The sequence below is a fragment of the Hemicordylus capensis genome, chromosome 3, assembly GCF_027244095.1.
Source record: "Hemicordylus capensis ecotype Gifberg chromosome 3, rHemCap1.1.pri, whole genome shotgun sequence".
In the NCBI taxonomy this organism is placed as follows: Eukaryota; Metazoa; Chordata; class Lepidosauria; order Squamata; family Cordylidae; genus Hemicordylus; species Hemicordylus capensis.
The window spans coordinates 118,119,872-118,141,271 of record NC_069659.1 but is presented as its reverse complement, the minus strand read 5'-3'; the positions used below and the strand labels follow the sequence as shown (position 1 = coordinate 118,141,271).

Here is a 21,400-nt window from a genome sequence, read left to right as displayed (position 1 = left end):
ACAGTTTGGAATGAGAGGTGCTTCTAAAACAGTAACATATTTATGAAAGTCCTGTTGCCTGTTTCTCTCTCCTGTGAGCTGGACTGATTTTGTTTAAAATGTCTCAGCTGGTAGGAAGAACAGAGCTAACATGAAGAAAAGAGAAATAAGAAGAGTGGGATATGAATCACATGTGTACTTTGACCTTCCTTCAAGGAGCTCAGTGCTGCAAATATGGTGGGGGTGATAATATCTTCGGAAGAACCCTTCAAGGATTAAGAATTAAGTTTCAAATTAAAAGTTATTTTAAAAGCTACAAATTGAGAATTGTAAAAAAACTAAATACTAAATACTAAAAAACCTACCAGGTATAACCAAAAATGGAGCATTAAAAGGCCTCTTTTAAAAGATGTGTTTTTAGTTGTTTTTTAAAAACACTGAGGGAGGGAGCATGGCAAAACTCTTCAGGGAAGGTGTTCCAAAGCTGAGGGGCCACAACTAAAAAGGCCCTTTCTCTAGTTCCCGCCAGCCGGATCTCTGTTAATGGTGGGGTCATGAGCAGGGACTAAGAAGATAAGCTGAGGTTCCTGGCAGTTTTGTATTGGCCAATGGAGGCTGGTCAGTAAGGGCAGGAGGGGCAATGCCCCCCCTCAAACAAAAACAAACAATCTAATTAAGTAACAGGCTTACCAGCAGCTAAACCTTCAGAGCAGGGAGCATCTTCCAGCCCCTCCTACCCTGCCTTTAACTTCTTGTTTTGGTATTACTGGCTGCAACAGCTGCTACTCAAACTTTTCCAGCCATTCTGATTCCTAGGGGGCTCCTCCTGGCACTGCCCCCAGGAAGAACTCAAATAATGGGTTAAAGTGCACTTCCTGATTGCTTCAGGGAGTATATTTTTAATATGTTTTTCCCCTTCTTCCTGGGGGCAGTGCCAGGAGGAGCCCCTTAGGAATCAAACTGGCTGGAGCAGCTCAATAAGCAGCTGTTCCAGCCAGTAAGACCAAAAGAGCAGGCAGAGGAGAAGGGGCTGGAAGAAGCTCCTCTCTCTGTAGGATTCCCTGGCTGCTGGTAAGTCTGACCTTTTACTAGCTTGTTTGGTGGGAGGTGGGATGCAATCCCTACTTTCTCCCTTCTGTCCCTCTTTCTGCCTTTCTGCCTGCTTTTTGCTCTGGCCTTTTTGCTTTCTGCCTTCTTCCCCACATCCTACAAAACCTTTCTGTTTTCTACTTTTACCCCTGCTTTTCTGCTTTTTTTCCTCTTTCTGTTTTCTTCAATGTTAGCAGGCTTGGGTAAATACCCAAGCCCGTTGGTGTGGAGAAAAGGCGGGTGGTGGTGGTGGTGGTGGTGGTGGTGGTGGGAGGCTTCCGCCTCAGTGACCCAGTTCTCCCCTGCCCCTCCTTCTCCAGTGCTCATCAGCCACTATTGGTATAGGTGAATGCAGTCTGACAGGTACTCCGGCCCCAAGCCATGTAGATCTTTAAAGGTCAAGACTAGCACCTTGTATCTAGCCCAGAAGTGGCCCAGTAACCAATGAAGCTTCTGCAGGAAGGGTGTGACACTCATGAAGCAACTTGCACCCATAAGCATCCTTGCAGCAGCAGCTATGCTGTTTGCATTGTACAGCACCATGAGGAATGGGTTTAGTGGTCTTCTGGGCCTGAACTTTAATTCCTATGATTGGTTTACTTTAGTTTACATTTCATTGTTGTATTCATTTATGTTGTATTGAAGGTTGGCAAGACCATGGTGTTGAAGAAAACGTTTAAAAGTGCAGCTCATTTCCATGATAGGTGCACCTATTTTTCTGGCATGATTTTATTGCTATATATTCAACTATAAGAGAGAATTATATTGAGAGTTATAGAAGTCTTACACAGATTTAGCAACAGTTTGTATTTAACAGGTTGCATGAAGGCCAAAAGAGAGAGGATGATGAATGATTAAAACAGAAACAGGATGTGTTGAAACAGCCAAAAATGGAGGAAGAAATTTTAAAGTATGTCCTATTTATGGCCCTTTCAGTGACTAGGTCAGTATAGGCTGCTGAGACCAGCAGCTGGGTTACTTTGCCAGCAAGAATGCATTCTTGATATACTACAGCATATTGCTGAAATATCCACATCAGTGTGTCTCACTCTATAAATACAAAGTTAAAAACATGAAAGAAGACAGACCACTCACCACTGAAATACATGCTATAAGCCTCTCACTGTTATGCAGCTTAACTGGATGCATATTCCAGCTGGGGCACCTGTACCACTGAGGTTCAAATCCCCACTGGTATGTTGCCCAGAGACTATGGGAGCACCTATATCAGGCAGCAGTGATATAGGAAGATGCTGAAAGGCATCATCTCATACTGTGTGGAAGGAGGCAATGGTAAACCCCTCCTGTATTCTACCAAAGACAACCACAGGGCTCTGTGGTCGGCAGGAAATGACACCGATTTGACGGCACAACTTTCCCTTTAACCGTGCTTGCAGTTCTAATTACTCTTCTCTGCCTACCTTCTCGCACTCTTGGCTCTCTGTCTCCAGCAAGCACCCAATGAGTCAGCCCTGGGAAAGAGGAGAGGCTTGGAGTGTAGCTACAGAGAAGTGGGGAGCTGCTAGGACAGCCCCCTCCCATTTAGCACTGATTTAGCTGGCTTCACTTCTTGAGGAGTCATCTTAAGTGGCACAGCAGGGAAATGCTTGACTAACAAGCAGAAGGTTGCCGGTTCAAATCTCTGCTGGTATGTTACTCAGACTATGGGAAAGACCTATATTGGGCAGCAGTGATATAGGAAGATGCCGAAAGGCATCATCTCATACTGCGCGGGAGGAGGCAATGGTAAACCCCTCCTGTATTCTACCAAAAGAAAACCACAGGGCTCTGTGGTCGCCAGGATATGACACCGACTCGACAGCACACTTTACCTTTATCACTGAGCAACAACTGTTATGTGTGGATCTGAATACGTGTGCTTTCCAATTAGCCACACCCTCAAACTGAAAGAAACAAAGTAAGCTGTTTATGTACTTCCAGTGAGGCATCTCCATTACGTAGAAGCTGCAGCTCTCTATAACTTAGCAGCCAGTCCTCAGCCATTACCTTTGCAATTAGAAAATGAGAATACCATTTTACAAATATAAGACAACAGAATCCAAACAAGTCTATCAAGGTAATGAAGATTATCTACCAAATGTTTACTCATTTTCTTTCACGGATGACTCCTAGCAGTTTTTGGCAAGGATAAAAACTGACACATTCCCTGCGTAGTAGCACAAAAGCACAGTCATCCTGAAGGCTCCAGGAAGGGGAGCTGGGAGGAGGAGAAGTGTTAAAGCAATAAAATTTAGGGATGTGTATCACCAAAATAACTGGGTTTTTATCCAGTACAATTCTGATCAAGAGCATTGGGTTCACGATGCATCAGGAGTGTGCTAATCAATCCAATAACACAGGGGGCGTTGGATTGATTTGATCAATCAGGGATGCCATCAGGCTTATCTGATGGCAACATGGTTTCCTTTTATCTTATAAATTAGAAATGCAAGGTTTTAAAATGCCCCTTTCCTCCCCATCAGCCACCCATAACACCCAGGAAAGGAAGTAATGTCATGACATTGCGTTCTTCTTCCTGTGTATTACCAGGTGTGGGGGGGATTGCTAAAGGGGACAGAGATCTTAGAGATCTCACAGATTAGAGAGCTCCTTCTAGTTGGAGTATATGTCAATGGCTAAGTGGTCTCTCACTTGAAGTAAGCAGCTTAATATATTCAGAGTGGTATGAAAGTGGGTACATTACACATTTATGGTAATTTGTCTCTGCATATAACCCCATCAAAAAGCACTTCTGCAGTTGCTTTTCACTAGCACTGAAGGGAGCACCATGCATTGAGAAAATGCACAAAATGCATTTTGAAGCTGCCCTGAGACTCACCTCAGGCATTCATGTGTTTCCTCAGTGCAGATTTTTTTTGGGGGGGGGGGGAGGTGGAGGGAGCATTCAGTCTCATCAGCATCCTGTAGTCTTAAGTGGCACATTCCAGACATAGTTTACCACCTCATCTACTGCTTGTGGGAACTAAGCCAAAGAATGCCTTATTCTGAAAAATATTCCATTAACAATAGATGCTTGCTGGTTAAGGTCAGGGTGAGGTCTAAGGCTAGTGGTGTGTGTGTGTGTGTGTGTGTGTGTGTGTGTTTGGGGGGTATGTTTTTACAGCTGGCTGGTTAGAAGCAGTCATGGGGGAGGGAGGCTGCTGTTGCCGTTGGAGACTGAGGATATTTTAGGAAATATGTGTGTGCTGACTCCTCTCTGCTCCACTTGTATGTTTGTAAATAAGCTTACATGGATAGCAAAGAAGAGGAACCTCAACTCCACAGATCTTCAGTATTCTTTCCTCACAAGGAACTGACCTTGTGAATATCTGCCCATGGAAAGTCCTCTGCTTCAAAGTATCCAAAGTGACCTGTGTGTTATGAACGTCTGATTTGGCTCACAGGCCCTTGCCATTGCCACATCAGCAAGCAGGGCAAAAGCCAGTGGCTGATCTTTCTTCATCTCTTAACATGTCCCCGTACAAAAGCGTGCATACAGAAGAGGGGTGTTGGGGAGGGGTGAGGAAGTGGTGGCACAAGCACAAGGGCTTCTCTGCTGATGGCTGTGGGGGTCCCTGGTCACATGACCCAGGTTCAGCACAGCACTTGTGTGCCCTGGAGGTGTGTCTCCTCCACAGTTTGCATGTATAAGACCCCTTTGATATTGGATAGCTGCACACTGTCCTCAGTGTGCCTGCCTTTTGCAACTGCTTCCAAAGAGACAAGATCTTTGTACTCTCTAGTTTTATAATTGCCAGTGAGCTGCTTTTCGACACAGTGCACCTTTTGATGGCAAAATGGTTTTCTAAACCATCAGGCACTGAGCCAGTGTCCCCTACAAATACACTTCCTGGTTTCCTGCAGATGGCTCTAGGGCTGAAATTTCAGTGAATAACAACAGTATGTATATTAACTTCATCTGGACTGGCTAATAATAATAATAATAATAACTCACTACAACAAAAAAGAAAGAAGGATTGCTTTGCTAAGACAGATGTCTTTGCAAGAATGTGTCAATTTTACCGAGATCTAAGGCATAAATATATAATTCATTTTATAAGTTGTCATCCAGGTCATAAGGACTCTTCTCATCTTATTCTAGTGACCAGAATGATTTAATATCTTATCATGTGGCTAAGTTTTGTTTGATAGCCAGTAAGGTTCTCCAGGAGCTCATTATGAATTCAATTCTGTTTTGAGGTTTAACCTGCTAACATTATAACTTTTATGGTTTACTCTGCTGGGGGTGTGTGTGTGTGTGTGTGTGTGTGTGTGTATGTATAGAGAGAGAGAGAGAGAGTGAGAGAGAGTGTGAGTTGTTGGTTGTTTCACTGGTCTGTGACTGTAATAAAGTATTTGCATTTGAATGGGCTCCATTGTGAAGCACTGAATAGAGGGTCCCCCACCCTTTAGGTCTCTGAGTAGTCAGTTTCTTACATTGGTGTAGCTGTGGCATGGGGCTGTAGCTCAGTGATTTGTAATAATGCATCTGCTTTGCATGCAGAAGGTTCCAGGTTCCAGGCTCATTTCCTGGCATCTGGGAAGGACTCCTGAATGAAACCTTGGAGAGCTGCTGCCAGTCAATGTAGACAATACTGAGCTAGATGGACTAATGGTCTGACTCAGTATGGGGTTATAGTGCAGTGGCAGAACATCTGCTTTGCATGAAGAAGGTCTAAGGTTCAATCTCTGGCATCTCCCAGTAGGGCTGGGAAGACTCCTACCTGAAACCTTGGAGAGCCTCTGCCAATCTGAATAGATATATTGAGCTAGATGGACCAATGATCTGATTTAGGAACATAGGAAACTGCCATATATTGAGTCAGACCATTGGTCTATCTAGCTCAGTATTGTCTTCACAGACTGGCAGCGGCTTCTCCAAGGTTGCAGGCAGGAATCTCTCTCAGCCATATCTTGGAGAAACCAGGGAGGGAACTTGAAACCTTCTGCTCTTCACAGAGTGGCTTCATCCCCTGAGGGGAATGTCTTGCAGTGCTCACACATCAAGTCTCCCATTCATATGCAACCAGGGCAGACCCTGCTTAGCTATGGGGACAAGTCATGCTTGCTACCACAAGACCAGCTCTCCTCTCCTGTTACAAGGCAGCTTCCTATGTACTTATGACTATAAGTCATATGTTGCTTTACCAATAATGGCATGCTATTGTATCTTGCACTGAGGTATACACTTATCTAGGGGTGGTTTGTCTAATTTATATTCTTCCATATAGCCCTTTTTCCCCTTACAGGAAAGGATCCTGGAAAGAAGTACACACTGCCTGAAAATAACATTCAGTGAGTTTCAGTCTAATCCTGTGCATGTTTAGTCATAAGTAAGCCTTACTATGGGCTTTACTCTCAGTTTAGTACACATTGGACTGCAGCCTTAGACATAGATCAGTTCAGTCAAGTTTCTGCCAGAGTACACAGAGTTCCAAAGTGGCATGCTATCTGGGCACTGATTAGACTAGATCTGTTCAGCTTCAGCAAATTTGGTGCCTCACGTGCTTTCAGATCATGCCCTTTGCATCCAAATTAAAAGGGCAATTTCATATCTATTTATAAATGTCTACCCTCCCATTTGTATAATGGAAAGACACAGAAAAGAAAAACTCCATGAAACATTATTACAAATCAATCAACATTGTTTCACTAAGAAAAATGCATCTAGAGCAATTCAGGATAACTACAGTACTATGATCTGTAAACACTATTGAAGGGCTAGGCAACCTGAGGCTCTCCACTATTGTTGGACTATGAGTCCCAGCATCTCACTGGCAAGCGTGGCTGGGGCTGATGAGAGTTGTACATAAGAACAGCCCTGCTGGATCAGGCCCAAGGCCCATCTAGTCCAGCATCCTGTTTCACAGAGTGGCCCACCAGATGCCTCTGGGAAGCCCACAGGCAGGAGTTGAGGGCATGCCCTCCCTCCTGCTGTTACTCCCTTGCAACTGGTACTCAGAGGCATCCTGCCTTTGAGGCTGGAGGTGGCCTATAGCCTTCCGACTAGTAGCAGTTGATAGACTTCTCCTCTGTGAAGTTATCCAAACCCTTCTTAAAGCCATCCAGGTTGTTGGCTGTCACCACATCTTGTGGCAGAGAATTCCACAAGTGGATTATGCATTGTGTGAAAAAGTATTTCCATTTGTTGGTCCTAGATTTCCTGGCAATCAGTTGTAGTCCAGCTGCTTGAGAGCCCCAGGTTACCCATCCCTGGATGGGCAAATAAATAAAATGAATAAATAAATAAATATTAGAAGCCTATTTCAAAGCAACATATTGCATGGGGAGAAGGGGGGGGGGAAGACTTTGCTAGTCCAGTTCCATCCTTCCAAACGAAACTCAAGAATAGGGATGGGTGGACTATAGAAGGATCTGAAGTTGCCCTCTTCAGAATTGTGATTGTGTATAATATGGAATTGTAAGAAAACAAATCTTTATAAATGTAGTGTGAAGTTTGCGATTAAAGAGTTTGCAATTGTACATCAGAAGCTGAATTTAGGCTCTGCAACGGCCTCATCATGAGTTGCTGAGAATGGGAAACTGGACAGGCTGGTGTTTGCCTTCCCCTGCCATTGGCTGACACTAATCATGTAAAAAGTATTTTGCTTCCCCCTTCATGAATATAGAGTAGAGTTTATAAATATTTTTACGCAGAAGAGAAACCATGTTTTGGAACGTAGTGTACAGTAACAGCATTTTATTAGGTGAGAATGAGCTATTTTTCACAATGTCTGGGTACAAGATTCAGAAAAAATGAATGCAGTCTTGAAATTAATCTTTATTGTCCACTTCCTCCCACTCCTCCTCCTTGCTTTGTTCTGCTGTGATTGTATGGCTCATCAGATTAAGCCTGGGTACAGGCTCATTTCATCAGACTAAATTAGCCCCCAAATAAGTAAGTCACAAATCATGGTAACATAAAGTAGAAGTAATTTAGCATAGATGTAATTGATTCCTTATATCATCAACCATAGCCTAGCCCAAATACACTGCTGTGGGTGTGGAGTAGTTTGCTGGTTGGCCATTCTTTTGTAAGTCAAACACTATTAACAATGCTAAAGGATGCTGGATAGTTCCCATCCTGGAGAACGATATCATGGAAGATGTGGGAGAGTCACATATCTTCCATCTCCAGGCAGAGAGTGATGGGAAGATGGGGAGGTATAGGATTACCTGAGATCTTCTTCCCCTCTGCTCTGCAAGGTGTGCATGTGTTAAGCCAGTGTGAAAAGAGTGGGCAAGCTGCTAATGGGAGAATGATATGAAGGAAGAATTTTAGAGACAGCCTGGAATGGAGCAGTCAAGGCAGGGATTTGTAGTATCTAAAGATGCAAGGTTTGTAATCTGCTGCAGATTTCTAAGAATGATATCAGCTTCTTGCAATGCTCAGTCTGTACATTTGTGTGAGTAGGTGTGAGAGACACCATCAGTATACAGGGTTACCTTGCTATCCGCTGACTTAGCTTGTAAGTCACTATCAGCAGTTTTCCACATATCTGCGGTTTGGCGATTGACAACCGACCTTGGCATATGTGAAAAATAACCAGCCCAAATAGGGTTAATTTCATGTATCCATGGTTCAGAGATGGCCAGAAATGACCTCACAGCTCATTTCCAGCCACCATTTTATGAAGAGGAGCCATTTTGTGGCTCATTTGGGATAGAAAAACCTCCCCCGCTCTGTGAAAAAATCACAGACGAAAACAGCAAATCGGACCTGGAGGATATTGCTGGGCAGCAGGAGGCCCGTGGAGCATGGTAAGGCACTTTATTTTACCAGTTTTTAAAGTTTCTTGGCCATTTTTACTGCAATTTCTGGGCCTGCGGGAACATAAGCATGAGATCCCATAGACCTAATAACTCAGCATTTGTGATTTCTTTAGCCACGGTAATTGCTTAGAACCCCATGATCGCGAATACCTCTGCGAATACTGAGGTTTGCCTGTACAATGACTCTTCTTCCAAAGGAAACCAGAATCCAAATTGCACTGTAAACCTCTGGAACTTCTCACTGTTCAAGGGAGTGGGGTGGCTGGGGGCAACATAATGATACTAATTGCTTTAGAAGAAAAGGAAAGGGGTTGTGCTACTACTTAAACTCTCCAATAATACAACTAAAAATGCTGACAGTAGGGTTGCCAACTAGGGGCTATTATAGAGGACATGCAACTATTTGGGGGACTGGAACGCATCCTGGAGGAGGATAGACTTGAAGCGGCTGGAGAAGAAGCAGTGTGGGATTACAAAAACAGAAAAGTCTATGGACTCATCTGCTTGCATGTGAGTGACCTAATCATTGTGCGTTTGAGAAAAAGCAGGATAGCTAAAGAAGCTTGGTAGACCTTAAAATTCCTGTATTTAATACAGGAATACTGTATTTAATACAACTAATACTAGCATTGATCTGAATGTTAGACTGTGTAATATGAAACTCAGACAGCATTTAACTGAGCATGTTGATCAAATCCTAGGCATCACAAGGAGATGTGCACAAGAAAATGTAAGACTCACAGATGAAGCAAATGTTGGATTTATTTTGAATAGTCTGCCTGAGCGATTTCAAGTGATACATCTTGGTTTGGAATAAAAAGTGGAGATTGCTATGGAATTTGTGATTTCTAGACTTCAAGATTTTGATATGAGATCATATGCAGTTTCTAGTGAAGTATCTGGCTAAAAAGGTCAGGTTACAAATTTCAAACCAAACAAAAGTGCAAGGTCTGTTGGCTGTGTAGGAAGCCAGGCCATTTGCAAGTGAATTGTTCTCAGAACAAAGGCCTTGGCCACAGAACTACTGACAGAAATTTCGGGGCGGGGGGGGTGACTCATCACCCAGAATCTTGCTAAACCAGGAGAAAGAAAGAAAAAACCCAGGGCTAACAGGGATCCAAAGAAAAGGACAGAAAAGGGGCTTGAAGCAATTTTTGAAACTTTTGAATCTATTGAAAGTGATGTTAAAAGTAATTGCAAAAGTGACTATGGTAATTTAGTTGTTTATAGTGGTACAACTGCAAATCTGATTAAAGGCAAGGAACTGTTTAACAACAACAATAACAACAATTTATATACCACTTTTCAACAAGTTACCAAAATGGTTTACACAGAGAAATAATAAATAAATAAGATGGAACCCTGTCCCCAAAGGGCTGACAATCTAAAAATAAACATGATAGACACCAGCAAGAGTCACTGGAGGTACTATGCTGCGGGTGGATAGGGCCAGTTACTCTCCCCCTGCTAAATAAAGAGAATCATCATATTAAATAGGTGCCTCTTTGCCAAGTTAGGAAATGAGTTGGTCTTAAATTATAAAACCCCAATAAGCTTGGCAGATGGCAGAAAGATCATTGCAGAGGGAAAGCAAAAATTAGATGCAAGCTGCCAGAAGGAAGGAACACAACCCCAAGAACTGAGGGAGCACTTTAGGTCCCTGCACTTGAAAGCAGTTTAATTTCTGTGAAATCTGCTACACATAGAGGCTGTGAAGTAAAATTCAAGAATGATCACTGTTACATCAGACCCCAACTGGAGTTGTTAATGAGAAGTTCTTTAAGCTAAAGTGGCTTGTTTGAGATTGATTGCATTAATAAGAAATCCAATGTTGCAAAAGGATGTTTGCAAAAACAATGTGAAAATTTGTGCCACAGAAGATTTGGACATAGAGAACTTGAAGTAATTTCTCAATTTGAGAAGGGGGATTTAGCAACAGGCTTGAGAGTTGAGCCCTGCAAAAGTAATGACTCCTGATGTGAGAGAATGGGTTAGTTAAACTGAAATACTGCCCAAATCAAGACATAATGATAGCAATGGGCTGACCAAGCTGCTACCAAGAGACCAGTACCAGATTCTTCGAGAGAAGATGGGAGCTGTAGATTAGTGCACAAGACGATGAGAAGGGGTGAAGACAATGAGAAGGGATGCAGCTCCTGATTGCATAAACTCTTAGCACCAGCAACCCTAGTGACCACTAGGGGCACTAGCGCTAGAGATAGTGAACAAGGAAATCCCCTCTCTGACTATGCTTTCTGTACTCTATTTCCCACTTCTTGTATGTAGCTAGCCATGAGGCATGATGGGTCTTAATCTATCTCTGATGGATTTCCTAAATAAACCTATTTGGAACTTCAACTCATGTCTCCAGACAACATTAATTAGCAGTGCTTTCTTACCTGTGCACTTCCACTGCAGCTGGGGTAGATAAAGAAATCTGCCCTCCAAGCTCTCTAACAAATGTTGCCACAGGGATGCTGTAAAAACCACCTTGCCATGGTGACTCTGCCCAGTCTCTAGTATTTAGAAGCACAGAACCCGGCAATTGCCAGTTGCATTGTGGATCTTCACACTCTTGCTTCATGCTGCTGAGGGGACATAGAGACTCGCAAAGTGACGGCTGAGCTCCAGGCAGTACGTGTTTCTAAATATGATGGGCTGGGCAGGAAACTGTTGCCATGGAGAAGCTGATTTCACAGCATCACCATGGTGACTGTAATCACCATGGTGACTCGCAGACTGCAGAGAGTAATCCAGTGCTTACATCCAAACTTGGACAAGTAAGTGTGTGTGCGGGCTGGGCGTGGGACCGAGGGCCCATCCTGTCTTATGTCCGAATGGGCTCTTAATCTCTGCCACACTAACTGACACAGGTGGTAAATGTGTTGTTTACAGGACAAACATGCTGTTTACAAGTTTCATCCACTTTCTGGTATAAAATAAATGTGAAAAACTGTCTGTGTGCCTGTGTGTTTCAAACATGGATGATTTTTTTTTTTTTTTTTGCTGTGACAAGAAAAAAGGGGTAGTTTAGCCCACCAAACCTTAAGGGTCACCTCTGGTCTCTTAGTGTCACTCCTCCACATTCCAGAGTTGCACGTAAGTATCTTCAGTCATTTCCATTCCCCCACATTTCTCCCTGCTGGGATATGATAGAGCATTTTGAGCCATTTTGGAAGGGCGGTATACAAATCAAATAAATAAATAAATTTTGCTCAGGAAGATCCCAGTGAGGTTGGGGCAGTGGCACCCCTGGACTTTGGGGCTGAAGTCCAGGGCCTCCACACCCCCTGGGGGACCCCAAATCCTCTTTAGTCTCGCCTGGCTGTTGTGGTCACCATTGGACTGTACTGTGTCAGGCAGCTGAGTGTGATTGTGACATGTGCCGAGTGCTTTAGAGACAGAGGGGGGACTGGGGAAAGAAATATGTGGGATGGGAATGTTAAGCTGTGTGTTTCTGTTTCTGCTAATGCATATTTGCATACATATTCCTGTTTTATATTCTTACATTCTTGTGAGTTCAGTTGCTATTTGTGCCCTCAAGAACCTATGTGTTAAAAATTGTGTGTGTGTGTTAGGGGATGATGCTTAATTTGCAGAGGGGGGCTGCAGCAAGGGACCCCCCTCCAAAGACCTTTAGGTCCAGGCTCCAACATTACCTAGGCACACCTCTGGTTGGGCGTGAAGGATTGACACAGAGAGGTTGCAGCAGGAGAGAGCCCAAGATGGGGTGGGGGAAGCCAGATCATCAGGCAGGTCCCTTAAGGCATAGGTTTCACCCATGGTCCCTTGCTTTCTCTTCCCCACCATCCAGCACCTCATTTCCAGCTGCAAAACATCTCCAGCAGAAATCTGGGGTTGTGGGCTTGGAAACTGTGAGAATCATTTCTTATAAAAGGGTTTCCCCCAGTTTGACTATCTATCTATCTATCTATCTATCTATCTATCTATTTTACCCTGAGATCTCCGAACATGCCCATTTAATTTGTGTATTTCAAACTAGCAGGCAGGGCAGCATGTTTCCATAGAAGACAAGGGGGCCAAAGCTCCAATTCTGCCTTGGAAAAGAATTGTATCTCAACACCTGATCATTGTGCATAACTCTATCATTGTATGTACTCTTATGGAAAGATGCTGTGTTTAAAGCAGGAAATAAAACAATGGACACCTGGGAACCATAGAGGAAGGGGAGTGAAAAGCCTGCATCTGTGAAAGGAAGGTACAGCAGGATTCTAAATGTGTGATTGGAAGAATACACTCTACCCACATTGGTCTGTTCATTTGAATCTGTTTTCCAAGTGGGTATTAAAAATGGAGTTTTTATAAGTGTCATCTGAATTGGCCCTTTCACTCATTCCATTCAGAAAAAGATAGGGAAAACTGGGATCCCCATATGTTACCCATCCCTCATATCCACAAGCTGGAAGTTAGTGAAGGGGCTCTACATATGCACAATTGTACCTGTGAAGGTCTTCTCCATGTATTTGGGAATCCTGGTCAGGCCAGGGTTCCTGAATGTGTGGCAAAGACCTACATGTAAAGCTGAACACATGTACAGACCCTTCATACCAATTTCCTGTGTGTGGATAGCAGGGGGCATGAGCCTGCATTAGAGCGGCGACCAGTTGTGGCCTGTTTCCTCCTCACACATTCTCTAACAATAGTGTTTGGAAGTGGGTGAGTGAACAGATCCCAAACTGGGCAATAGGGAAGAAGGAAGGATGGAACTGGAGCGGAGAGCTGGTCTTGTGGTAGCAAGCATGACTTGTCCCCTTAGCTAAGCAGGGTCTGCCCTGGTTGCATATGAATGGGATACTACAAGTGTAAGCAGCACTGTAAGATATTCCCCTCAGGAGGGAGCTGCTCTGGGAAAAGCAAAAGGTTTCAAATTCCCTCCCTGGCTTCTCCAAGATAGGGCTGAGAGAGATTCCTGCCTGCAACCTTGGAGAAGCTGCTGCCAGTCTGTGAAGAAAATACTGAGCTAGAGAGACCAATGGTCAGAATATGGCAGCTTCCTATATTCCTAACTGTAGATTTTTGTAGCAAAAATAATAGGTTTTATCCAGGTTAGTGATGACTGGTAGCTAATCAGCTAGCTAATGGTTTTTAGTTTTGTCCTCCAAGAAAATTACAAACATTGTGTAGTACTCACCTTATTCTTGAATTGGGTGTCTCCCCTGTGATGACGGGGCACTATTTGTGTGCCTCCCCACAGAGTTTGCCACTAATCTCCTGCTAAACTGGTCCCAGTACTTTGGAATTCCTTGCCATGGGATGTGGTGATGTCCACTAGCTTAGATGGCTTTAAAGGGGGCCTAGACATATTAATGGTGGACAGGTCAATCAATGGCTACCCATCTAGTTGCTGTGGGCCATCTTCAGCCACAATGCGTCTCAGTACCAGTTGCAGTGGAGCAACAGCAGCAGGAGAAAGGGCATGCACATACCTCTTGCCTGTGGGCTCCCCAGAGGTATCTGGTGGGTTCTCGATGGGCCTCGACTAGATGGGCCTTTTCCCTGATCCAGCAGGGCTGTTCTTATGTTCTTGTGTTATGTTCTTAACTTGTGGAACTCACTTTGAACGAAATTTAGTCCGGTTGTAGCGACAGTGAAAGGAAAGTAGGCTGATTAGTTCTTAATAGAACAACTTGTTTTTACTTGTTTAATGAATTTTAACTGTTTTTATATTGTTTTTCATTCACTATATTTTTAATTTTTTACACCACGTAGAGTATTGATGTGCAAACAGGTTCGACGTTGAACTTGTTTGGTTCGACTGTTCAGGGTTGAACCGAACCACCCCCTGTTCAGTCTGATCCAGGCCATGCAGAGGCCCATTGCACAGGCATGGTGGCCTCCAAAATGGTCACCGTGCTGGAAGGGGAAGGCCTGCATGGGTCAAAGAGCTGGCCAAATGGGCTGGTTTGTGCAGTAAGGGAGGCTGGCACAGGGAGGGGGAACCTCCATAGACACACCTCCCCCTACCGCTGCCACCTTGAGCAACACCGCCAGAGGGGGAAAGTTAATTTTTTTAAAAAAATTGTGAACCCCCAGACCAAACACAAACTGGGTGGGGGTGGGCAGGGCATTGAGAGGGTGCCGGACTGAACTGGCCCAGTCAGGTTCAGGTCCAGTTCCAACTCAAACCATTCCGGACAAGCTGGTTCCATTCAGACCACTAGCCTAGAGATGTTTATATCAGGTAATATAGAAATATGATAGATACATAAATAAATATCTCAGTGACAAAATGAGATATACACTTTGAAAACAATCTTAAAAAAACAGCACTACATGCTTGTAATTTTTAAGTTCTGAGACCTTTTAAGAATCAAGTGTTTTATAAATTATGTGTCTGTGCCTCTCACAGATGCCAGTTAACAGGAATTTTGAGAGTCCTTAAACTGTAGCTGTCATTTCAGCATGTGAAGAAAGAATTCATTCCAGCATGCCAGTGGACATGAGCACACTTCTGTTAATATATTATTATTATTATTACTGCTGTGTTTTTCTACTTCAGTAATTTAAATGGCAGATGCAAGAATGACCTCGCATGTTGTGTTGTCTAGCAGGCCTTTTGTAACATGAAATTGGAAAGCCGCTGTACAAATGGAGGTCAATTATCTCATAACCACTAGCTTTCCTGTTAAAGCCATTTAAGAATGAAGCTCCCCCCACCCACCCCCCAAAAAACTGGTCTGAATCATCCTCTGGTATAGATCATTAGGATTGCACTAGGTGGGCAGTCACTCTCTGAGTGCACATTCATTTCCCATGACTAAACAAACACAAATTTTAGACTCATCAAGGATTGACATGTGCTTGGCTCAGCCAAGATGAGCTTTTCTTATTATTATTACTGCAGGGTGAGTAACAGGACAAGATTAATTGCCACAGGAGAAGAAGGTTCAGCTGAATCACGTAACTCGCGCAATGAATGTGGGGGTTTCTCTCAAACTACAAGTTAAGACACAACCATACTACTGTCAGATGTGTTCACTACTTCTATATGTTTGAATCATGGTGTAGCAATTCATGTATTCACAAGTAATCTAATTTTTAAAAGTATATAACATATTGCCGTATGACTTCCAAATCTAAGGGCTATACGATTTTTGTATATAGTACTGGAATTAACCAAGTGCCTAATATCAATGCAAGGGATTATCTCAATACCTACTGCAGAACTATGTTGAGAAGAATAAGGATTTTTTCATCCTCTGCTCAAATGAGAGAAAATTATCTCAGAATAATTTATATATGGCACATGACTCCTGTGAAATTGGCATATATTATTAAAAATAAATCTATGCGCTCTTGGAACAACTGTAATAAGAAAGACACTTATTAATTTATTATTATTTATTAAATAAATAAATATAATACATAAATAAATAATGATTGATAAATTAAAATCATTAATCAGGAAATTAAAACAGATCCTCAACTAACATTGCTGTGAATATTTACTGAAGATAATTAAGTAATACAATCTAAAAAGCTGGTGAATTATATATTGATTGAGGCCAGAATAGTGATAACTAAAAATTGGAAGCATGGAATATTATATTTAGGTGAATGGTACAACAAGCTTTGGTTCATAGCCTCGGCGGAGAATTAACCAATTCGTTGCATCTTAACCAATTAACCAATTTGTTGCATCTTCAAACAGGACAATCACAACCATATTCCTTCTTTGCAATTTGGCAAGATTTAATTTTTTTTAATTAATCAAAGAAATGTTGGTAAAATATTGCCTGCTTGTTATATTCAGATATGGAAAGAGCATAAAATGCTCAGATTTGTTTGGGTTAACATTTTGGATTGGTAACATCTATAAATTTATTTATTTATTTATTTATTTATTTTATTACATTTCTATACTGCCCTATCCAAAGGCTCTGGGCAGTTGAGACCTGATCTCTAGGAGTTTAGACCTGATCTTGAGGAAGCTGAAGTGTATAAGTTATTAATTGCATTCTATGATCTGTGATATGTACTGTTCTGCCTTTAAAGCACCCCATGGAGGTAATTGAGATGTCGTCATTATCACTAGCATAAAAGCATAAGGCTGCACTGTATCCCCCTTCCCCAGCTAATTGACTGGGCTGTGGGCAGCCTCTGCAGGGTAGTTCAAGGCAGCAGGAGAATAAATGATATACAGGTGAAACTTGGAAAATTAGAATATCGTGCAAAAGTCCATTAATTTCAGTAATGCAAATTAAAAGGTAAAACTGATATATGAGACAGACGCATTACATGCAAAGCGAGATAAGTCAAGCCTTAATTTGTTATAATTGTGATGATCATGGCGTACAGCTCATGAAAACCCCAAATCCACAATCTCAGAAAATTAGAATATTACATGGAACCAAGAAGACAAGGACTGAAGAATAGAACAATATCGGACCTCTGAAAAGTATACAGTGTACTGTGCTTGATTGGCCAGCAAACTCGCCTGACCTGACCCCATAGAGAATCTATGGGGCATTGCCAAGAGAAGGTTGAGAGACATGAGAACAAACAATGCAGAATTGCTGAAGGCCGCTAATGAAGCATCCTGGTCTTCCATAATACCTCATCAGTGCCACAGGCTGATAGCATCCATGCCACGCCGCATTGAGGCAGTAATTGCTGCAAAAGGGGCCCAAACCAAGTACTGAATACATATGCATGCTTATACTTTTCAGAGGTCCAATATTGTTCTATTCTTCAATCCTTGTCTTATTGGTTCCATGTAATATTCTAATTTTCTGAGATTGTGGATTTGGGGTTTTCATGAGCTGTATGCCATGATCATCACAATTATAACAAATTAAGGCTTGACTTATCTCGCTTTGCATGTAATGCGTCTGTCTCATATATCAGTTTCACCTTTTAATTTGCATTACTGAAATTAATGGACTTTTGCACGATATTCTAATTTTCCAAGTTTCACCTGTAAAGTGAATACTGCTATTATTTTTGCTTTGGCTTTTGGCTATAAGGAAATATGGTTAAATTTTCAATTATAAATTTTTCATTTCTTGTCATAAAGGGGTGAACATTGCATGTGTGGTGGACCCTTATGAGGTCATTATACCTCCCAAATTTCAAGCAGGTAAGTGATGAAGTTTTTGTGCACGTATGCTTAAAGTTTTGAGCTGTGACTTTTTGCCACATATATTGCTGCAGTCAGAGCCATTGGGATGGGAACATTAAATGAAAAGAACCTCTAGTTACTACCCTAAAACCTGTAGTTCTTCTCTGCTCCTAGGGGCATATCTTGGGAAAATAGCACCTAGGGCAAGCACTGAAATTGCACCCCTGTCCAAACAGGAATGATGGGACTTGTAGTCAACAATATCTGGAAATCCCTGCTAAAAGGAACGCTGTACCACCTAGACATGGCTGTTGCTCAAAACCTGAAAACATGAGCCATCTCTGTAAAAGACTTAGAACAACAGTCAGGAGTTACGTGAGGATTCCAAGTGTCATTTTCTGTCTAATCTCATGCATTTTTAAAAAAATGACTTTGTCCTAGAGGATCACCTGCCCAAATAGTCACTAGCAAAATAGGGGAAGAAGAAGGTGGTGGGGGGAGCCTATAAACCAGTGAATGATTCCTGCCAGCCTTTGTCTTGTGATGACTGTTGGCTCATGATGGGGTATATGTGCATTCACCACACTTGTGCTTACTTTGACACCAGGAGGGAGGAGGATACATTAGTTTGCCACACTAGACAGAGGCATTTGCAACAGGAGCAGACAGCCAAGTTCTGCCAGGGCCAAAATCAGCCCCTGCCAGACTAAGAAATCATTGTAATTTGCCCCTTCCTGTCACAAGCAGTGTGCTGTTCTTTTATTATTGACTCTAATTCTCAGATATCCCAGTCATGGATGGAAAATAGGGGTGTGCCCGAACCGGTTCAGAGGCTATTCTGGAGGCCTCCGAACCGGTCCGGTTCCGAGCCGGTCCGGCAGCTCAGCACGGAGGGGGGTTGTAGCTTTAAGGGCGGGGGGGTAGTACTTACCCCCCCACACCGCTCTTCCCCCTCTGGCGCTGTGACTTTCACAAAAGTTTCTTGGGTGGCAGCATTCCACCCTGCCGCCCCTGGCCCCGTCGTTAGCCCGATCGAGCTCAAACACACTCCACGCATGCACCCGTTCTGACGTGCGTGCACACTTGCAGCCACTGCGCGTGCGCTCCCTACACATCACATGTCGACGTGTGACGTGTAGGGAGCATGCGCGCGGCGGCCACAAGCGCGCATGCGCATCAGAACGGGTGCATGCATGGAGCGTGTTTGAGCTTGATCGGGCTAACGACGGGGCCAGGGGCAGCAGGGAGGAATGCTGCCGCCCCAGAAACTTTTGCAAAAGTCACAGCGCCGGAGGGGGAAGGATGGCAGGGGGGGGAAGTACTACTCCCCCCACCCTTAAAGCTACAAAAAAAACCCCCCGTGCCCATCCGGACCAGTTCGGGGGGCTTGCACATCACTAATGGAAATTCCAGGGTCAATTTACAAGAGACACATTCTCTACATGGAAGTTTCTTTTGTGCAGGTGTTGTGCAGAAACCCATGTGTAGTTATCAATACATATGTATGTATTCTGCCAGGGGCATAGCAAGGTTGGAATGGGCCAAGATGAGATTTTAAAATGGGCCCCCAGCCCCTCAAAGTCCAGGGCCTCCACACATCCCAGGCCCCCAAGGATTTAAGTCTGATATTTCAAAATAAGTATGCTGCCTGGAAATACATTTCACTGAATGCACACACGCACACTTCACAATATATAGTGATATACATTTACTATATATTTGTGCTACTTTTAATGCCTAGAACACACTAGAAACACTAATTATTAAAATGGCCCCCTCGCTGCAGATCAGCAAAGGAGACTTTCAACCATGCAGTGTGAGCCTATGTTTGTTTTCTCAGAATTCTGAACAAATTCAGTAAAGTTTGATTCCAGGAGGTTTTTCACACGAGGCTATTAAAGCCCTTTAACACACATCTCCTCTGGAATGGAGGTGCTGCATTCACATGTTGGCCAGATTTACCCTGAAGTCCCTGCAAGTTATTGGAGAGCAGTTCACACACAAGAAAAATAAAATAAAATAAAAGCACAAGACATGCTTCACAGTTCTCACTCAGACCTTCTGGGTTGCAAAACAACTTGAACATAAGTGCATTTATAAATGAATGAAAGAATGAATGAATATAATAGTGTTTTTTCCAGAAGTTTTCTTCCTCTCTGGAAGCCCTGCCCGCCTGCCAATCAGCTGAGAGGCAGGGAGAGAAGGAGCTGTGTCATAGTTTGTAGGCAGCTCCAATCCTAGGCCAGAGGGCAAGGTAAGCAGGAGGGCAAGTGATTGAGGGGCCTTGGGGCTGGACAGGTGGGCAATGGGTTGGGGGTGACAGGCACTGGCGTGGTACCCCACTCAGTGGCACCTAGGGCACGTGCCCTGGCTGCACTTCCCCAGTTATGCCCATGTCTCCTCCTCTCCACTTCTTGGATAGAAGTCTCATTAATAGAGTCAGGCTTATCTCTGAGTAAACATGAATGGGAGAGAGCTTTAATCTGAAAAAGAAAGAAGAGAGGGATGATTATTTTTTTAAATAAGCTCCCTGCTGAAATAAGAGTATCTCCTTCTGTGTTTGTTTTCAGGAAGAACCTCAAGACCCTCCTGTTTTCTCAGGCTTTTAATTAGAATCAATTTAAATAATTTAAAAAAAAACTTGTTTTAATAACTATTTTATTCTATTGTTTTTATTGTGACTTTTGTATTGTATCGTGACTACTGTATTTTAATTTGTGACTTTTAAATATTTTAAATTTTGTACACTGCCTAGAGATATACACATCAGGTGGTACAGAAAAATAAATGTAAATAAATAAATAAATAATATTTTCATCATATTAGCTGCAATAGTACTGACCTCCAGGTTTGTGTTTTTTTAAAGAACTTCAGAAGGCAAGGACCAGAAGTAAAGTAGTAAGGTATGCCCAGGTGCAGAACATAGGAGCATGCCCTTAGGACTCTCCAATACATCACCACTTGCACAGAAAACCACTCCTCCTCAGATCCAAACAAGCTGCATAATAGTTCATTTATACCTTTCCTCAACAAGCAAATTGTTTTGCTAGCATTATCAAGCTCGAGCAGCTGAATGACATAAAGAAATGAGTATTTCACAGGAGTAGGGGAAATTCCACATGAGATGACCAGAACATTATCTAGGCATCATGTACAGTCAGCCACCTAATGGCACAGCAAGGAAGTAATTTGCCTAAGGAGCAAGAGGTTGCTGGTTCGAATCCCCGCTGGTATGTTTCCCAAACTATGGGAAACACCTATATCGGGCAGCAGCGATATAGGAAGATGTTGAAAGGCATCATCTCATACTCACAGGAGATGGCAATGGTAAATCCCTCCTGTATTCTACCAAAGAAAACCACATGGCTCTGTGGTTCCAGGAGTCGACACCAACTCAACAGCACAACTTTACTTTACATGTACAGTCAACCATAACAATTTATGATGGAATAATTCACTGCCTGGAAGGAGGAAGGT

At 43.0% G+C, this 21,400-nt stretch overlaps 2 long non-coding RNA genes across 3 annotated transcripts in view; one reads left to right on the top strand and one right to left on the bottom strand.

Annotated features, from left to right (window-relative positions):
* Positions 1-11,441, bottom strand: part of LOC128351192 (uncharacterized) — a 38,203-nt gene extending 26,762 nt beyond the window's left edge. For both annotated transcript variants that reach the window (XR_008319630.1, XR_008319631.1), the window contains exon 1: positions 11,241-11,441. This is a non-coding gene — a long non-coding RNA (uncharacterized LOC128351192). The remainder of the gene's footprint in view (positions 1-11,240) is intronic.
* A 1,556-nt stretch (positions 11,442-12,997) lies between these two features.
* LOC128351194 (uncharacterized) lies at positions 12,998-20,748 on the top strand. Its single transcript, XR_008319635.1, has 5 exons — positions 12,998-13,060; positions 15,707-15,804; positions 17,879-17,941; positions 20,065-20,177; positions 20,494-20,748. It is a non-coding gene; the product is annotated as an uncharacterized LOC128351194 (long non-coding RNA).
* Positions 20,749-21,400: the final 652 nt, after the last annotated feature.